This window comes from Triturus cristatus, chromosome 4_1 (assembly GCF_964204655.1).
Source record: "Triturus cristatus chromosome 4_1, aTriCri1.1, whole genome shotgun sequence".
Classification (NCBI taxonomy): Eukaryota; Metazoa; Chordata; class Amphibia; order Caudata; family Salamandridae; genus Triturus; species Triturus cristatus.
The window spans coordinates 295,406,435-295,421,750 of NC_140585.1; the positions used below are offsets into that span (position 1 = coordinate 295,406,435).

At 44.2% G+C, this 15,316-nt stretch overlaps 4 non-coding genes across 4 annotated transcripts; all 4 read left to right on the forward strand.

Moving 5' to 3' along the window:
• The first annotated feature begins 1,786 nt into the window (after positions 1-1,786).
• LOC146854749 (signal recognition particle RNA) lies at positions 1,787-2,086 on the forward strand. Its single transcript, XR_014981569.1, has one exon.
• A 3,409-nt stretch (positions 2,087-5,495) lies between these two features.
• Positions 5,496-5,795, forward strand: LOC146854750 (signal recognition particle RNA). Its single transcript, XR_014981723.1, has one exon.
• A 3,408-nt stretch (positions 5,796-9,203) lies between these two features.
• LOC146854751 (signal recognition particle RNA) lies at positions 9,204-9,503 on the forward strand. The gene has a single exon (XR_014981615.1).
• Positions 9,504-12,910: 3,407 nt separating this feature from the next.
• On the forward strand, positions 12,911-13,210 carry LOC146854752 (signal recognition particle RNA). Its single transcript, XR_014959189.1, has one exon.
• The last annotated feature ends 2,106 nt before the right edge of the window (positions 13,211-15,316 follow it).

The following is a 15,316-nucleotide window of genomic DNA, read 5'->3' on the forward strand; positions in this document are numbered from 1 at the left end:
ATTTCTTCTAAGTGTCAATTTTCTGCAAACTTTAAATATTCTTTAAAAATCGTATAATTTCTGAAAACGTAATTACTTACCTGTTTTGGATAAAGGTCCCAGTACTGAGTCTAGGCACCCAGTACTGGATTACAAAAGTAACGAGAACATACTATACCTGCAACTTGAATTTTCTGCCATAGGGAATCTTAGACTGTTTGCTATGAAATATTTTCTGTCAACTTTTAAAATAGCAAAATATTGTCTAAAAATCATCACAGTAATTAAGTCGACTTTTATCACTTGATTCCAAGTACTGACCCAGGACTGAATCTAGGATCCAGTCCTGGAAATCCAAAAGTAATCCTAAAAGTAATCTGTTGCAAATAACTTGAAACTTCCATTGAGCTCAATGCATTATTGTGTTTAAAATTTTGTTGCCTATTGCAACCACTTGTAACTTTCTACAAAAGTCAATTGCATATTGCAAACGTATTTATATAAAGCATCTCATTCTGAGAAAGTATATTTTAATACCTATTGTTGGTTCTAAAATAAAACAAGCCTATATTTTTTTGTAGATAAACCATTGGCCTAGAGTTCAGTTATTGAGTGTGTGAGACCATTTGCTGACTGAGTGTGTGCAACAAATGCTTTACACTGTCCTCTGATACTGCCTTACTGCTCGACCAAGCTGCCACTTTAGAGAGTAAGGTTATATCTAACTTTAGCCTCTGCCAAACCTCTGGGGACTGTGGACTCTGTACACCCTGTACCTATTTAGGAACAATATATACAGAGCCACTTTCTCACACTGCAGTTCTCCAATATAGGTCTGTCAAGATCATTACTCAATCTACCTTGATTTGGCACAGTATAAAATAAGTCAAGAAGTCTCCTATGAAAAGATATGCAAATCTGTTCGAATCACTTTCCCTAGTCAGGGGACCCACTAGCTGGAAGGGGCAGGGAGGACCAAAATAGCTCATCGGTATAGAACACTGCATGAGCAGCTGATTTTGAGGTGGTAGAAGATAGAGTAATCCAACTGGACCTCAATAAACGGTTTCCTAATGTGCAATAGCCCCTGACCACCTCTGACGCAAAAGTGAAATCTCATACCTTTGCAGAATCAGGCATGCTTTCACCTGTTCAAGCTGAACTGACATAGGTCTTCTTGGCCAGCAGGAGTTCCCCTCTTGCAGCTGTTGAGGCTAGAGAACAGAATGACGTGTATTCATTCTTTATGGTAACTCTTCTAGCCCTCCCACTCCATACCACTTTAAAACTTCCGAAGTTGCAGACGAGTTCCATCATTGTGACCCATGCTATTTTTCTCAATATTGGCTGGCTCGGCATAACAAGGGATGCCTACAGGACAGCCTAAATTGTGCCAGCAAGCTTCTACAGGGAGTCACTGGCAGATAAAGAGAAACTCAGCCCTAACCTGGCTCTTCTCTCTCACTCTCACTCTCCTTTCCCTTCTGTCCCTCTACTTTTCTCTCACTCTCTAAATACTAGTATTTATGTTGTATTCACTTCCCCGTCACAATCTTTCCGACCCTACTTCCTCTCTCCCTTCAATCAGTTCAACCCTCTTTTTTACTTTAGGAAACTCCACATCTTTTTTAAAGGCCATTCCCATATTCACACTGCTTCTTGATAAGACATTTTTTTCCTTTCTTTGAAGGATATTGAAATTGATTTTCTTGAAACATGGTTGGTAAACCATCAATTCATTCCACCTTACTTTATCATTATCCTTACTTATGGAATGCATTTCATCATTAGGACAGCTGCAGTGTTTGCCGGGCAAGGTGGCGTGTGCCTGTTGTCCTAGTTACTTGGGAGGCAGAGGCTTGTGGATTACTTGAGCTCAGGGGTTCTGGGCTGCACTCAGCTGTGTTGATCAGGTGTCCATGCTGCATTGGGCATCAATATGGTGTTCTAGAGGGAGCTCTAGAATTTCAGGTTGTGTAACGAGAGGTGCACCGACCCAGGCTGGAAACAGAGCAGGCCAAAGCTTCCATGCCCATTGGTAGCAGGACAGCACCTGTGAGCAGTACGTGTTAAACAGCCTGAGCAAAATAGTGAGACCTAGCCTGTCTTTTTTGACTCAAATGTGAAAGTTTTGATTTTTACAAGGTGTAATAAATTATTTTCCCAAAACCAAATCTTTGTTTTCCTTTTGATATTTTTCCAGGAAATATGATGAACATTTGAACTGGGCCACGCATTTCAGCATAGCAGACAATTCTCCAGAATTGAGACATATTGCAACAACAAGCTAGCAGGCGGAGAGGACTGAAAACTCAGTGCAACCTAGAATAAATGGCTGTGTGATTTTCAGCAAGGATGACTCAAATGCATTCTTCCTTTTAGAGCACCTGTAGGATTAAACTGATCTGTCAAGTACAAAAGCATCCTTCATAGAGCAACTTAGAAATGCGCTTGCTGGCCCTTCTGCTGCATTTCTACGTCCAGCTCTAATTCATTTTTTGATTAGCCCTCATTCTTTTCATATGTGAATGAGAAGGAGAAATTACAGGGCCCTTCACTCTTTGAGCGAAACATGAAAAGACTGAGGGCTGTGCAACTCCCAAACGTTGGAGCCTCTGGCCTGTCGACCCTCGAACCTGCTCCTGCTCCAACCCGGCATCTCTTGTGGCCAGCAACCTCACAAACCCTGGAGGACCTGGCTACCTTTTGACTCTAAACCCCTGGGACTCCCATGAGTAGAGGCTCTACTCAAATCTACTTCTAATCCCTGGCAGCAGCCCGGAACCGCGAACCCTTCACACTCTGCACCCACCAAGCCTGGCCTGTGCCAGAGTGAACAAAGACCACAAGGACGACCCCACGGCGACTGTGACCCCGAGTCCGGCACCCAAGGACCTCCCTCGACACTCCTGAAGAAGCCTGCAGCCTCAGAACCAGGTGCCCCCCCAACCGCGATCAACAGAGGGTAAGATTTCCCGACACCAAAAGGTACCCCATGCACCCGGCGCTCCGCGGCCCCCTGTGCCCAATCCCGGGGTACCTACCTATCCTCCAACTACCCAACTTACCTCTCGAAGTGGTGGTGGCACCTGAAGAATCTTCATCCCCGAGCTTGCAGTCTTTTTCTAAACCAGTGATTTCCCATTCAAATCAATTGAGCGCCCGAATGCTCAAAAGCACCCTGCACCCAGCCGTCCGAGTGGCCCTGGCAGTGCAACCTCTACATCTATCTACTTCCCCACTTGCCCTGGATAAGTGACCAGGAGCCCAGCTCCCACAGCCACGTGGCCTGCTAGTCAGCAGCCACCAACCAAGGCCCCCCTACCTCTCATAGGATAACATTGGGCCTAACTCTCTCTGCACCCGGCCGCCCTTGTGCCGCTGAGGGTGAACCAACTGTACCTACCTGACCCTGGGAGACGCCTGAGTCTATGCCCAGAACCTTAACTCTGCCAGTCGAGTACTTACCTTTAAACCGATAACTCAATCTTCTCCATAGGGTAACATTGACTGGTTTTTCCTGAAATTTCTTCCAAGTGTGGACTTTTCAAAACTTAAAGTATTCACCAAAAATCAGCCGAGTAACGAAAACGAAAATACTCACCTGCTATTAGGTGAGCTCCCAGTGCTGGATCTTGGTGCCCAGCACTGACTCTGAAAAATACTTACAACTGTACTTACCAGTAACCCAATTTTCTCCCGTAGGAAATCATTGACTGTTTTTCTGTGAAATTTCTTCTAAGTGTCAATTTTCTGCAAACTTTAAATATTCTTTAAAAATCGTATAATTTCTGAAAACGTAATTACTTACCTGTTTTGGGTAAAGGTCCCAGTACTGAGTCTAGGCACCCAGTACTGGATTACAAAAGTAACGAGAACATACTATACCTGCAACTTGAATTTTCTGCCATAGGGAATCTTAGACTGTTTTCTATGAAATATTTTCTGTCAACTTTTAAAATAGCAAAATATTGTCTAAAAATCATCACAGTAATTAAGTCGACTTTTATCACTTGATTCCAAGTACTGACCCAGGACTGAATCTAGGATCCAGTCCTGGAAATCCAAAAGTAATCCTAAAAGTAATCTGTTGCAAATAACTTGAAACTTCCATTGAGCTCAATGCATTATTGTGTTTAAAATTTTGTTGCCTATTGCAACCACTTGTAACTTTCTACAAAAGTCAATTGCATATTGCAAAAGTATTTATATAAAGCATCTCATTCTGAGAAAGTATATTTTAATACCTATTGTTGGTTCTAAAATAAAACAAGCATATATTTTTTGTAGATAAACCATTGGCCTAGAGTTCAGTTATTGAGTGTGTGAGACCATTTGCTGACTGAGTGTGTGCAACAAATGCTTTACACTGTCCTCTGATACTGCCTTACTGCTCGACCAAGCTACCACTTTAGAGAGTAAGGTTATATCTAACTTTAGCCTCTGCCAAACCTCTGGGGACTGTGGACTCTGTACACCCTGTACCTATTTGGGAACAGTATATACAGAGCCACTTTCTCACACTGCAGTTCTCCAATATAGGTCTGTCAAGATCATTACTCAATCTACCTTGATTTGGCACAGTATAAAATAAGTCAAGAAGTCTCCTATGAAAAGATATGCAAATCTGTTCGAATCACTTTCCCTAGTCAGGGGACCCACTAGCTGGAAGGGGCAGGGAGGACCAAAATAGCTCAACGGTATAGAACACTGCATGAGGAGCTGATTTTTAGGTGGTAGAAGATAGAGTAATCCAACTGGACCTCAATAAACGGTTTCCTAATGTGCAATAGCCCCTGACCACCTCTGACGCAAAAGTGTAATCTCATACCTTTGCAGAATCAGGCATGCTTTCACCTGTTCAAGCTGAACTGACATTGGTCTTCTTGGCCAGCAGGAGTTCCTCTCTTGCAGCTGTTGAGGCTAGAGAACAGAATGACGTGTATTCATTCTTTATGGTAACTCTTCTAGCCCTCCCACTCCATACCACTTTAAAACTTCCGAAGTTGCAGACGAGTTCCATCATTGTGACCCATGCTATTTTTCTCAATATTGGCTGGCTCGGCATAACAAGGGATGCCTACAGGACAGCCTAAATTGTGCCAGCAAGCTTCTACAGGGAGTCACTGGCAGATAAAGAGAAACTCAGCCCTAACCTGGCTCTTCTCTCTCACTCTCACTCTCCTTTCCCTTCTGTCCCTCTACCTGTCTCTCACTCTGTAAATACTAGTATTTATGTTGTATTCACTTCCCCGTCACAATCTTTCCGACCCTACTTCCTCTCTCCCTTCAATCAGTTCAACCCTCTTTTTTACTTTAGGAAACTCCACATCTTTTTTAAAGGCCCTTCCCATATTCACACTGCTTCTTGATAAGACATTTTTTTCCTTTCTTTGAAGGATAGTGAAATTGATTTTCTTGAAACATGGTTGGTAAACCATCAATTCATTCCACCTTACTTTATCATTATCCTTACTTATGGAATGCATTTCATCATTAGGACAGCTGCAGTGTTTGCCGGGCAAGGTGGCGTGTGCCTGTTGTCCTAGTTACTTGAGAGGCAGAGGCTTGTGGATTGCTTGAGCTCAGGGGTACTGGGCTGCACTCAGCTGTGTTGATCAGGTGACCATGCTGCATTGGGCATCAATATGGTGTTCTAGAGGGAGCCCTAGAATTTCAGGTTGTGTAACGAGAGGTGCACCGACCCAGGCTGGAAACAGAGCAGGCCAAAGCTTCCATGCCCATTGGTAGCAGGACAGCACCTGTGAGCAGTACGTGTTAAACAGCCTGAGCAAAATAGTGAGACCTAGCCTCTCTTTTTTGACTCAAATGTGAAAGTTTTGATTTTTACAAGGTGTAATAAATTATTTTCCCAAAACCAAATCTTTGTTTTCCTTTTGATATTTTTCCAGGAAATATGATGAACATTTGAACTGGGCCACGCATTTCAGCATAGCAGACAATTCTCCAGAATTGAGACATATTGCAACAACAAGCTAGCAGGCGGAGAGGACTGAAAACTCAGTGCAACCTAGAATAAATGGCTGTGTGATTTTCAGCAAGGATGACTCAAATGCATTCTTCCTTTTAGAGCACCTGTAGGATTAAACTGATCTGTCAAGTACAAAAGCATCCTTCATAGAGCAACTTAGAAATGCGCTTGCTGGCCCTTCTGCTGCATTTCTACGTCCAGCTCTAATTCATTTTTTGATTAGCCCTCATTCTTTTCATATGTGAATGAGAAGGAGAAATTACAGGGCCCTTCACTCTTTGAGCGAAACATGAAAAGACTGAGGGCTGTGCAACTCCCAAACGTTGGAGCCTCTGGCCTGCCGACCCTCGAACCTGCTCCTGCTCCAACCCGGCATCTCTTGTGGCCAGCAACCTCACAAACCCTGGAGGACCTGGCTACCTTTTGACTCTAAACCCCTGGGACTCCCATGAGTAGAGGCTCTACTCAAATCTACTTCTAATCCCTGGCAGCAGCCCGGAACCGCGAACCCTTCACACTCTGCACCCACCAAGCCTGGCCTGTGCCAGAGTGAACAAAGACCACAAGGACGACCCCACGGCGACTGTGACCCCGAGTCCGGCACCCAAGGACCTCCTTCGACACTCCTGAAGAAGCCTGCAGCCTCAGAACCAGGTGCCCCCCCAACCGCGATCAACAGAGAGTAAGATTTCCCGACACTAAAAGGTACCCCTGCACCCGGCGCTCCGCGGCCCCCTGTGCCCAATCCCGGGGTACCTACCTATCCTCCAACTACCCAACTTACCTCTCGAAGTGGTGGTGGCACCTGAAGAATCTTCGTCCCCGAGCTTGCAGTCTTTTTCTAAACCAGTGATTTCCCATTCAAATCAATTGAGCGCCCGAATGCTCAAAAGCACCCTGCACCCAGCCGTCCGAGTGGCCCTGGCAGTGCAACCTCTACATCTATCTACTTCCCCACTTGCCCTGGATAAGTGACCAGGAGCCCAGCTCCCACAGCCACGTGGCCTGCTAGTCAGCAGCCACCAACCAAGGCCCCCCTACCTCTCATAGGATAACATTGGGCCTAACTCTCTCTGCACCCGGCCGCCCTTGTGCCGCTGAGGGTGAACCAACTGTACCTACCTAACCCTGGGAGACGCCTGAGTCTATGCCCAGAACCTTAACTCTGCCAGTCGAGTACTTACCTTTAAACCGATAACTCAATCTTCTCCATAGGGTAACATTGACTGGTTTTTCCTGAAATTTCTTCCAAGTGTGGACTTTTCAAAACTTAAAATATTCACCAAAAATCAGCCGAGTAACGAAAACGAAAATACTCACCTGCTATTAGGTGAGCTCCCAGTGCTGGATCTTGGTGCCCAGCACTGACTCTGAAAAATACTTACAACTGTACTTACCAGTAACCCAATTTTCTCCCGTAGGAAATCATTGACTGTTTTTCTGTGAAATTTCTTCTAAGTGTCAATTTTCTGCAAACTTTAAATATTCTTTAAAAATCGTATAATTTCTGAAAACGTAATTACTTACCTGTTTTGGGTAAAGGTCCCAGTACTGAGTCTAGGCACCCAGTACTGGATTACAAAAGTAACGAGAACATACTATACCTGCAACTTGAATTTTCTGCCATAGGGAATCTTAGACTGTTTTCTATGAAATATTTTCTGTCAACTTTTAAAATAGCAAAATATTGTCTAAAAATCATCACAGTAATTAAGTCGACTTTTATCACTTGATTCCAAGTACTGACCCAGGACTGAATCTAGGATCCAGTCCTGGAAATCCAAAAGTAATCCTAAAAGTAATCTGTTGCAAATAACTTGAAACTTCCATTGAGCTCAATGCATTATTGTGTTTAAAATTTTGTTGCCTATTGCAACCACTTGTAACTTTCTACAAAAGTCAATTGCATATTGCAAAAGTATTTATATAAAGCATCTCATTCTGAGAAAGTATATTTTAATACCTATTGTTGGTTCTAAAATAAAACAAGCATATATTTTTTGTAGATAAACCATTGGCCTAGAGTTCAGTTATTGAGTGTGTGAGACCATTTGCTGACTGAGTGTGTGCAACAAATGCTTTACACTGTCCTCTGATACTGCCTTACTGCTCGACCAAGCTACCACTTTAGAGAGTAAGGTTATATCTAACTTTAGCCTCTGCCAAACCTCTGGGGACTGTGGACTCTGTACACCCTGTACCTATTTGGGAACAGTATATACAGAGCCACTTTCTCACACTGCAGTTCTCCAATATAGGTCTGTCAAGATCATTACTCAATCTACCTTGATTTGGCACAGTATAAAATAAGTCAAGAAGTCTCCTATGAAAAGATATGCAAATCTGTTCGAATCACTTTCCCTAGTCAGGGGACCCACTAGCTGGAAGGGGCAGGGAGGACCAAAATAGCTCAACGGTATAGAACACTGCATGAGGAGCTGATTTTTAGGTGGTAGAAGATAGAGTAATCCAACTGGACCTCAATAAACGGTTTCCTAATGTGCAATAGCCCCTGACCACCTCTGACGCAAAAGTGTAATCTCATACCTTTGCAGAATCAGGCATGCTTTCACCTGTTCAAGCTGAACTGACATTGGTCTTCTTGGCCAGCAGGAGTTCCTCTCTTGCAGCTGTTGAGGCTAGAGAACAGAATGACGTGTATTCATTCTTTATGGTAACTCTTCTAGCCCTCCCACTCCATACCACTTTAAAACTTCCGAAGTTGCAGACGAGTTCCATCATTGTGACCCATGCTATTTTTCTCAATATTGGCTGGCTCGGCATAACAAGGGATGCCTACAGGACAGCCTAAATTGTGCCAGCAAGCTTCTACAGGGAGTCACTGGCAGATAAAGAGAAACTCAGCCCTAACCTGGCTCTTCTCTCTCACTCTCACTCTCCTTTCCCTTCTGTCCCTCTACCTGTCTCTCACTCTCTAAATACTAGTATTTATGTTGTATTCACTTCCCCGTCACAATCTTTCCGACCCTACTTCCTCTCTCCCTTCAATCAGTTCAACCCTCTTTTTTACTTTAGGAAACTCCACATCTTTTTTAAAGGCCCTTCCCATATTCACACTGCTTCTTGATAAGACATTTTTTTCCTTTCTTTGAAGGATAGTGAAATTGATTTTCTTGAAACATGGTTGGTAAACCATCAATTCATTCCACCTTACTTTATCATTATCCTTACTTATGGAATGCATTTCATCATTAGGACAGCTGCAGTGTTTGCCGGGCAAGGTGGCGTGTGCCTGTTGTCCTAGTTACTTGAGAGGCAGAGGCTTGTGGATTGCTTGAGCTCAGGGGTTCTGGGCTGCACTCAGCTGTGTTGATCAGGTGTCCATGCTGCATTGGGCATCAATATGGTGTTCTAGAGGGAGCCCTAGAATTTCAGGTTGTGTAACGAGAGGTGCACCGACCCAGGCTGGAAACAGAGCAGGCCAAAGCTTCCATGCCCATTGGTAGCAGGACAGCACCTGAGAGCAGTACGTGTTAAACAGCCTGAGCAAAATAGTGAGACCTAGCCTCTCTTTTTTGACTCAAATGTGAAAGTTTTGATTTTTACAAGGTGTAATAAATTATTTTCCCAAAACCAAATCTTTGTTTTCCTTTTGATATTTTTCCAGGAAATATGATGAACATTTGAACTGGGCCACGCATTTCAGCATAGCAGACAATTCTCCAGAATTGAGACATATTGCAACAACAAGCTAGCAGGCGGAGAGGACTGAAAACTCAGTGCAACCTAGAATAAATGGCTGTGTGATTTTCAGCAAGGATGACTCAAATGCATTCTTCCTTTTAGAGCACCTGTAGGATTAAACTGATCTGTCAAGTACAAAAGCATCCTTCATAGAGCAACTTAGAAATGCGCTTGCTGGCCCTTCTGCTGCATTTCTACGTCCAGCTCTAATTCATTTTTTGATTAGCCCTCATTCTTTTCATATGTGAATGAGAAGGAGAAATTACAGGGCCCTTCACTCTTTGAGCGAAACATGAAAAGACTGAGGGCTGTGCAACTCCCAAACGTTGGAGCCTCTGGCCTGCCGACCCTCGAACCTGCTCCTGCTCCAACCCGGCATCTCTTGTGGCCAGCAACCTCACAAACCCTGGAGGACCTGGCTACCTTTTGACTCTAAACCCCTGGGACTCCCATGAGTAGAGGCTCTACTCAAATCTACTTCTAATCCCTGGCAGCAGCCCGGAACCGCGAACCCTTCACACTCTGCACCCACCAAGCCTGGCCTGTGCCAGAGTGAACAAAGACCACAAGGACGACCCCACGGCAACTGTGACCCCGAGTCCGGCACCCAAGGACCTCCTTCGACACTCCTGAAGAAGCCTGCAGCCTCAGAACCAGGTGCCCCCCCAACCGCGATCAACAGAGAGTAAGATTTCCCGACACTAAAAGGTACCCCTGCACCCGGCGCTCCGCGGCCCCCTGTGCCCAATCCCGGGGTACCTACCTATCCTCCAACTACCCAACTTACCTCTCGAAGTGGTGGTGGCACCTGAAGAATCTTCGTCCCCGAGCTTGCAGTCTTTTTCTAAACCAGTGATTTCCCATTCAAATCAATTGAGCGCCCGAATGCTCAAAAGCACCCTGCACCCAGCCGTCCGAGTGGCCCTGGCAGTGCAACCTCTACATCTATCTACTTCCCCACTTGCCCTGGATAAGTGACCAGGAGCCCAGCTCCCACAGCCACGTGGCCTGCTAGTCAGCAGCCACCAACCAAGGCCCCCCTACCTCTCATAGGATAACATTGGGCCTAACTCTCTCTGCACCCGGCCGCCCTTGTGCCGCTGAGGGTGAACCAACTGTACCTACCTGACCCTGGGAGACGCCTGAGTCTATGCCCAGAACCTTAACTCTGCCAGTCGAGTACTTACCTTTAAACCGATAACTCAATCTTCTCCATAGGGTAACATTGACTGGTTTTTCCTGAAATTTCTTCCAAGTGTGGACTTTTCAAAACTTAAAATATTCACCAAAAATCAGCCGAGTAACGAAAACGAAAATACTCACCTGCTATTAGGTGAGCTCCCAGTGCTGGATCTTGGTGCCCAGCACTGACTCTGAAAAATACTTACAACTGTACTTACCAGTAACCCAATTTTCTCCCGTAGGAAATCATTGACTGTTTTTCTGTGAAATTTCTTCTAAGTGTCAATTTCTGCAAACTTTAAATATTCTTTAAAAATCGTATAATTTCTGAAAACGTAATTACTTACCTGTTTTGGATAAAGGTCCCAGTACTGAGTCTAGGCACCCAGTACTGGATTACAAAAGTAACGAGAACATACTATACCTGCAACTTGAATTTTCTGCCATAGGGAATCTTAGACTGTTTTCTATGAAATATTTTCTGTCAACTTTTAAAATAGCAAAATATTGTCTAAAAATCATCACAGTAATTAAGTCGACTTTTATCACTTGATTCCAAGTACTGACCCAGGACTGAATCTAGGATCCAGTCCTGGAAATCCAAAAGTAATCCTAAAAGTAATCTGTTGCAAATAACTTGAAACTTCCATTGAGCTCAATGCATTATTGTGTTTAAAATGTTGTTGCCTATTGCAACCACTTGTAACTTTCTACAAAAGTCAATTGCATATTGCAAAAGTATTTATATAAAGCATCTCATTCTGAGAAAGTATATTTTAATAACTATTGTTGGTTCTAAAATAAAACAAGCATATCTTTTTTGTAGATAAACCATTGGCCTAGAGTTCAGTTATTGAGTGTGTGAGACCATTTGCTGACTGAGTGTGTGCAACAAATGCTTTACACTGTCCTCTGATACTGCCTTACTGCTCGACCAAGCTACCACTTTAGAGAGTAAGGTTATATCTAACTTTAGCCTCTGCCAAACCTCTGGGGACTGTGGACTCTGTACACCCTGTACCTATTTAGGAACAGTATATACAGAGCCACTTTCTCACACTGCAGTTCTCCAATATAGGTCTGTCAAGATCATTACTCAATCTACCTTGATTTGGCACAGTATAAAATAAGTCAAGAAGTCTCCTATGAAAAGATATGCAAATCTGTTCGAATCACTTTCCCTAGTCAGGGGACCCACTAGCTGGAAGGGGCAGGGAGGACCAAAATAGCTCATCGGTATAGAACACTGCATGAGCAGCTGATTTTGAGGTGGTAGAAGATAGAGTAATCCAACTGGACCTCAATAAACGGTTTCCTAATGTGCAATAGCCCCTGACCACCTCTGAGGCAAAAGTGTAATCTCATACCTTTGCAGAATCAGGCATGCTTTCACCTGTTCAAGCTGAACTGACATAGGTCTTCTTGGCCAGCCGGAGTTCCCCTCTTGCAGCTGTTGAGGCTAGAGAACAGAATGACGTGTATTCATTCTTTATGGTAACTCTTCTAGCCCTCCCACTCCATACCACTTTAAAACTTCCGAAGTTGCAGACGAGTTCCATCATTGTGACCCATGCTATTTTTCTCAATATTGGCTGGCTCGGCATAACAAGGGATGCCTACAGGACAGCCTAAATTGTGCCAGCAAGCTTCTACAGGGAGTCACTGGCAGATAAAGAGAAACTCAGCCCTAACCTGGCTCTTCTCTCTCACTCTCACTCTCCTTTCCCTTCTGTTCCTCTACCTGTCTCTCACTCTCTAAATACTAGTATTTATGTTGTATTCACTTCCCCGTCACAATCTTTCCGACCCTACTTCCTCTCTCCCTTCAATCAGTTCAACCCTCTTTTTTACTTTAGGAAACTCCACATCTTTTTTAAAGGCCATTCCCATATTCACACTGCTTCTTGATAAGACATTTTTTTCCTTTCTTTGAAGGATAGTGAAATTGATTTTCTTGAAACATGGTTGGTAAACCATCAATTCATTCCACCTTACTTTATCATTATCCTTACTTATGGAATGCATTTCATCATTAGGACAGCTGCAGTGTTTGCCGGGCAAGGTGGCGTGTGCCTGTTGTCCTAGTTACTTGGGAGGCAGAGGCTTGTGGATTGCTTGAGCTCAGGGGTTCTGAGCTGCACTCAGCTGTGTTGATCAGGTGTCCATGCTGCATTGGGCATCAATATGGTGTTCTAGAGGGAGCTCTAGAATTTCAGGTTGTGTAACGAGAGGTGCACCGACCCAGGCTGGAAACAGAGCAGGCCAAAGCTTCCATGCCCATTGGTAGCAGGACAGCACCTGTGAGCAGTACGTGTTAAACAGCCTGAGCAAAATAGTGAGACCTAGCCTCTCTTTTTTGACTCAAATGTGAAAGTTTTGATTTTTACAAGGTGTAATAAATTATTTTCCCAAAACCAAATCTTTGTTTTCCTTTTGATATTTTTCCAGGAAATATGATGAACATTTGAACTGGGCCACGCATTTCAGCATAGCAGACAATTCTCCAGAATTGAGACATATTGCAACAACAAGCTAGCAGGCGGAGAGGACTGAAAACTCAGTGCAACCTAGAATAAATGGCTGTGTGATTTTCAGCAAGGATGACTCAAATGCATTCTTCCTTTTAGAGCACCTGTAGGATTAAACTGATCTGTCAAGTACAAAAGCATCCTTCATAGAGCAACTTAGAAATGCGCTTGCTGGCCCTTCTGCTGCATTTCTACGTCCAGCTCTAATTCATTTTTTGATTAGCCCTCATTCTTTTCATATGTGAATGAGAAGGAGAAATTACAGGGCCCTTCACTCTTTGAGCGAAACATGAAAAGACTGAGGGCTGTGCAACTCCCAAACGTTGGAGCCTCTGGCCTGTCGACCCTCGAACCTGCTCCTGCTCCAACCCGGCATCTCTTGTGGCCAGCAACCTCACAAACCCTGGAGGACCTGGCTACCTTTTGACTCTAAACCCCTGGGACTCCCATGAGTAGAGGCTCTACTCAAATCTACTTCTAATCCCTGGCAGCAGCCCGGAACCGCGAACCCTTCACACTCTGCACCCACCAAGCCTAGCCTGTGCCAGAGTGAACAAAGACCACAAGGACGACCCCACGGCGACTGTGACCCCGAGTCCGGCACCCAAGGACCTCCCTCGACACTCCTGAAGAAGCCTGCAGCCTCAGAACCAGGTGCCCCCCCAACCGCGATCAACAGAGGGTAAGATTTCCCGACACCAAAAGGTACCCCTGCACCCGGCGCTCCGCGGCCCCCTGTGCCCAATCCCGGGGTACCTACCTATCCTCCAACTACCCAACTTACCTCTCGAAGTGGTGGTGGCACCTGAAGAATCTTCGTCCCCGAGCTTGCAGTCTTTTTCTAAACCAGAGATTTCCCATTCAAATCAATTGAGCGCCCGAATGCTCAAAAGCACCCTGCACCCAGCCGTCCGAGTGGCCCTGGCAGTGCAACCTCTACATCTATCTACTTCCCCACTTGCCCTGGATAAGTGACCAGGAGCCCAGCTCCCACAGCCACGTGGCCTGCTAGTCAGCAGCCACCAACCAAGGCCCCCCTACCTCTCATAGGATAACATTGGGCCTAACTCTCTCTGCACCCGGCCGCCCTTGTGCCGCTGAGGGTGAACCAACTGTACCTACCTGACCCTGGGAGACGCCTGAGTCTATGCCCAGAACCTTAACTCTTCCAGTCGAGTACTTACCTTTAAACCGATAACTCAATCTTCTCCATAGGGTAACATTGACTGGTTTTTCCTGAAATTTCTTCCAAGTGTGGACTTTTCAAAACTTAAAATATTCACCAAAAATCAGCCGAGTAACGAAAACGAAAATACTCACCTGCTATTAGGTGAGCTCCCAGTGCTGGATCTTGGTGCCCAGCACTGACTCTGAAAAATACTTACAACTGTACTTACCAGTAACCCAATTTTCTCCCGTAGGAAATCATTGACTGTTTTTCTGTGAAATTTCTTCTAAGTGTCAATTTTCTGCAAACTTTAAATATTCTTTAAAAATCGTATAATTTCTGAAAACGTAATTACTTACCTGTTTTGGATAAAGGTCCCAGTACTGAGTCTAGGCACCCAGTACTGGATTACAAAAGTAACGAGAACATACTATACCTGCAACTTGAATTTTCTGCCATAGGGAATCTTAGACTGTTTTCTATGAAATATTTTCTGTCAACTTTTAAAATAGCAAAATATTGTCTAAAAATCATCACAGTAATTAAGTCGACTTTTATCACTTGATTCCAAGTACTGACCCAGGACTGAATCTAGGATCCAGTCCTGGAAATCCAAAAGTAATCCTAAAAGTAATCTGTTGCAAATAACTTGAAACTTCCATTGAGCTCAATGCATTATTGTGTTTAAAATTTTGTTGCCTATTGCAACCACTTGTAACTTTCTACAAAAGTCAATTGCATATTGCAAAAGTATTTATATAA